The sequence below is a fragment of the Olea europaea genome, chromosome 1 (assembly GCF_002742605.1).
Source record: "Olea europaea var. sylvestris chromosome 1, O_europaea_v1, whole genome shotgun sequence".
NCBI lineage: Eukaryota > Viridiplantae > Streptophyta > Magnoliopsida > Lamiales > Oleaceae > Olea > Olea europaea.
Genome location: NC_036237.1, coordinates 18,145,460 through 18,150,624, shown reverse-complemented (window position 1 = coordinate 18,150,624; position 5,165 = coordinate 18,145,460). Strand labels below are relative to the sequence as shown.

General features: G+C 31.5%; 1 pseudogene; it reads right to left on the bottom strand.

Moving 5' to 3' along the window:
- Window positions 1–739: 739 nt before the first annotated feature.
- Window positions 740–1,381, bottom strand: LOC111396232 (annotated as a pseudogene).
- Window positions 1,382–5,165: the final 3,784 nt, after the last annotated feature.

Below are 5,165 nucleotides of genomic sequence, written 5' to 3'. Positions count from 1 at the left end.
GTAATAGAAAGTATTTGTATGATATCTAGATCTAGTCGACCAAAATATATATCATCCAGGAAGTTGAGTGATTCCCCCTTTCTTAAGTTGGAAAGCACCCATAGATACTGTCAAGTAATAGGTGTTTTGAATCAGCCCCCGTTTGGCCCCTATTAAATTTCATTATATTATATTCCATTTTTTTCTTTCCTATTTTCAACCATACACTTTTGTATAAAATAATATTATACGTAAATCGAAAAAAATTTCTTCTTTTTCAACCACTTATTTTTCAAAAAAATAAAATTCCACTCATTTTCATTTTTCGAAAATGGGGGCCAAACAAGGGCTCAATCAATGAAGTTCATTTTTCAAAAGCATTATCAGAAAAAAATTTTGAAACAGCAAAAAAAGAAATCTACTTTGTCATTTAGACCAAAAAAAGACTCTGATTCTTAAGAACCCAACGGGCCTTTTCCCTGAAATCAGACAAACAAAGAAGGGAATCCCATTGAGTCTTACGTTTCATGTCTACAACTCAATTCATCCGATTACTACAGGGTTGAACCCAATCCGGAATATGAACCATAAAAGAAAATACCTATTAAACCAATCACAAGAATACCAGTTACAGTACCTATTATCCAAAGAGGAATCCTTCCAGTAGTATCGGCCATTTACTCTACTTCCTTCCAATTTCATCAAGTGGTCATGCTACAGACATAAACAGTCATGGATAATTATGAGATGAGATGAGATCCTTCCGAATGGGCTAAGAGAATGCCTATAATTCTTATTTATTTTCTTTCGTTTTCCTAATTGAAGAAATAATTGAAAAATAAAACAGCAAGTACAAAAATGAGCAATAACCCCAGGAGAGACTGGTACGATTCAATTCAACATTTTGTTCATTCGGGTTTGATTGTGTCATAGCTTTATAATTCGGATTAGGTTTATCGTTGGATGAACTGCATTGCTGATATTGACCCCAAAAAAAAAGGCGGTAGGTAAAGCTAGGCCCTGAACAACCAACCATCGTACTGCAAAAATTGGATAGGTTCGATCTATAGTCATTAGATTAGGGCCTCCTAAAACGATCTACTAGATTCATCGAGTTGTTCCAAAGGATCAAAACAGCTAGTTATTAATGGAATTCCCTGTCGGTTCTCTGTAAAATATTTGTTTGGCCGAGGGCTTCCAAATACATCGTAAGCTAAATCGGTACTGACGAATAACCAACCCTAATGAATAGGAAAGGTATAGTAATGCTATGAATGACCCATTATCGAATACTGGTAACAATATTCGCAAAAGAACATTCTCCTGTGCTTCCAGACATGCTCAGCTCCACATATTCTTGTACAGTCAAAGGAGATCGATTTCATAAAAGATGAGATCAGTAAAAGGCGACTAAAATTGCATCCTTGTAGGATCGTCAATATTGTACTGAGGGCATCTTTAGAGTATACTGAATCAGTAGAAACTATCATTCTTCTGACACAGCAACGTAATTTGAATTAGTATTGAATCGAAAGGAAGTGCTAAATAATTTATTTCTTCCTTTCCTTTACCTGTTGATCTAAAATGATGCTCTATATTAATAGAAAATTATTACAATGAAAGAGATTATCATATTCCCACAATTTAAGTAGATGCGCAAGATCTAGAAATTTCCATTTCGTAGTTGTAGAAGCAGGGTTTTTTTTTTTTTTTTGTTGGAATCTTTTTTTAATTGGTTAATCCTCCAGTAACAAATAAGAGTAGTAGAGTGTATTCAATGAAAGAAAGCGAAGAAAGAATAAAATAATTGGAATCCATAGTTGTGATGCATTGTTGTATTGGATCAAGATACAAATCTTGATCTAGCTACAAGGATGAGGCTTTATTTAAAAATATGGAAAGCCAAATTGTAAAAACTAAAAACAATAATAGAAATTACTAGTTTTAGAATCTAATTGGACAAAAAAAAGAAAAAAGATTTTTTTTTTCTAGTGATACATGTGATACCTTTTTTCTTCACATTCATTCAAGATATCATGGGAATGAATCTATTACTGAATTTAGACCCCGTTTGAACCCCATTAAGCTCCCGTTTGATCCCCATTAAATTCAATTACATTACATTCTATTTTTCTCTCCTATTTTCAACCACATAATCTTTCATAAAATAATATTACACGTAAATCGAAAATTTTTCCTTCTTTTTCAATCACTCATTTTTCTAAAAAATATTATTCCCCCGATTTTCATTTTCAGGTAATGGGGGTCAAACGGGGGCTAAATTCAATTACATTACATTCCATTTTTCTCTCTCCTATTTTCGACCACACAATCTTCCATAAAATTATTTTACACGTAACTTGAAAACTTTTCCTTCTTTTTCAACCACTCATTTTTCTAAAAAATACTATTCCCCCATTTTTATTTTCAGGTAATGGGGGTCAAACAGGGGCTTAATGAATTAAATTTAATTAAGGTCAAAAAAAAGTTTTATAAGGTGGTTCACTCTATAGAAAATGAATTCGATACAATTCAAAAATTGAAGAAATGATCAAAACAAAATGATTTTTGAATTGTATTCCAAAAAATTTTTATTCACAAATAAAAATTCAAAAAGAGTTTTATTTTTTGAGTGAACATTCCAGTTCGTATTATTAGTTTATGCTCAATGAATCGGTAGATAGGAATCGCAAGATGGATAAATGTTACAAATGATGAATCAATTTCGTTTTATATGCGCCTATCACTTTATCTTTGTTCGTGCCATATATAATGATAGATGACTCAAAAAGTTTCAATTGAACTTAATTCTTTCAATTGGTATTTTTGCGTATCCTCCTATTTTACAAAAAAATAGGAATTTAGGTAAATGCTTTCTAAACATATGTATAAAAATAACATATTTCATTTAGCTCTTTCGTGCTTACTATAACTAGTTATTTCAGATTTTTACTAGCGGCTTTAACTATAACTTCAGCTCTATTTATTGGTCTGAGCAAGATACGACTTATTTGAAATTTCTTTTTGAAAGATATAATTCCTAAAAGAAATCTTTCTGTGAGATTCGGTGTATTCTATAGTTACTACGTCAATTCTTGGTCATTGAGATTCACGTCAATTCGGATTAATATTTAGGTATAGATATTACCTCTTTTTTCTCCTTTTAAAAAATTGAAATGATTGAAAGTTTCTATTTGGAATCGTGTTAGGTCTAATTCCTATTACTTTGGCTAGATTATTCGTAATTGCATATTTACAATACAGGTGTGGTGATCAGTTGGACCTTTGATTAATTAACATTTCTTTTTTTCATTCACCTCCTCCTTTCTTTAATCCACAGGAGGTCAAATTCTAATTGCTGTGCAAGTGAATGAATCTATTTCATTCTAATTCAATCTACGAAGAAAAAATCATGCTCTGTAGGATTTGAACCTACGACATCGAGTTTTGGAGACCCACGTTCTACCAAACTGAACTAAGAGCGCTTTCTTATTAGAATAAGATAAGACTGTAAAGAAAAGGATTATTCTTGTAACCTAACCCATTTTCATTTTGTCTGCATATATATAGCTTCAAAAAAATGAAAGATTCTACCCAATTTGAATGGATCTCAGTTGATTCCTCGTTACTGCTCAAAGGAGCAGTAATAGGTAGGGGTGACAGGATTTGAACCCATGACATTTTGTATCCAAAACAAACGCGCCACCAAGCTATGCCACATCCCTTCAATTTTTCTATAGTGTCGTCGTAGAGAATTCCTGTCTTGTTTTTCACATCCTTAGTTGTTCGTTTGATATACACAATTTTTCTGCCCATTTCGTATTTTTTGTTTCATTTAACATATAATAATAAGAAAAGTAAAAAACTTATTATATATGTACGAAATATAGAACCCGTTGTAAAAAAAAAAAAAGAAGAGTATTTTTCGGAAATACTCGCTACAAGGGGATCTTTTTTCTATTTAAGAAAAGGAAAATCTTATGGATCAATGTACATTTCAATTTGAATTAGGGATTCCGTGTACAACTATAAGTGGTCCTTAACTACATATCTATCTGATCCTATATGCTTTTGTCTTTATGTATTATAATAAATAAAAGGAGGGTTTTCAATGTGAGATCTAAAAATATATCTCTCTGCTGCACCAGTACTAAGTACGCTATGGTTCGGGGCTTTAGTAGGTCTATTGATAGAGATTAATCGTTTTTTTCCGGATGCATTGACATTCCTCATTTTTTTTTCATTCTAGCTATTGACATGGGAAGGAATGAAGAAGATTAGAGATACAATCAAATATCTGTGACTAATCCCCCATTTTTTTTCTCTTTTTTCCCTTTTTAGAATAAGGAAGGAAAGAGAAAGAATAAAAGTAGATCCAAAATCAACGAGACTCAGGTTCAAGTTCGAATTAATGAATAATGAATATTAATAATAGAGGAATGGGGGTAGAGTAGAAAATGTAGATCTAGGGCAAGAATACAAGAACAAGATCTTCAACTGAAATACCGCACTTCAATTTTAAATATAGTTTAGAAATCCGTTGTCTTACTTATTATTTAATATGGCTTTGAATTATTATTACTTTATTGATTTTGTTCTTTTAGAATTGGATTTCAAGTTAGTAACTTCTATTTTTTTTCCTTCCTTTTCTTCATTTCGAATCGAAAATAAAAGAATTGAGTAAATAAAAAATTCAGAGGAGGTTCATGGCTAAGGGGAAAGATGCGCGAGTAACGGTGATTTTGGAAAGTACCAATTGTGTCTGAAATGGTGTTAAGAAGGTATCAAGGGGCATTTCCAGATATATTACTCAAAAGAACCTGCACAATACGCCTAATCGATTAGAATTGAGAAAATTCTGTCCCTATTTTTACAAACATATGATTCATGGGGAAATAAAGAAATAGATTTAACAGAGTATATCTTAGTCTTTCAAACATATGATTCATGGGGATATAAAGAAATAGATTGAACAGAGTATATCTTAGTCTTTCAAGGAAGGGTCAAAAATGACATTATATATAACATATTTAAATAGAAAAAAATCCTATTTGGGGTTAAAATGAATTACAATTAAGAAAGAAAAATAGGATTTTGGGATAAGAAAACTAAACTAAACAAAAAAAAGCACAAAAAACCATGGATAAATCCAAGCGACCTTTTCATAAATCCAAGTGATCTTTTCT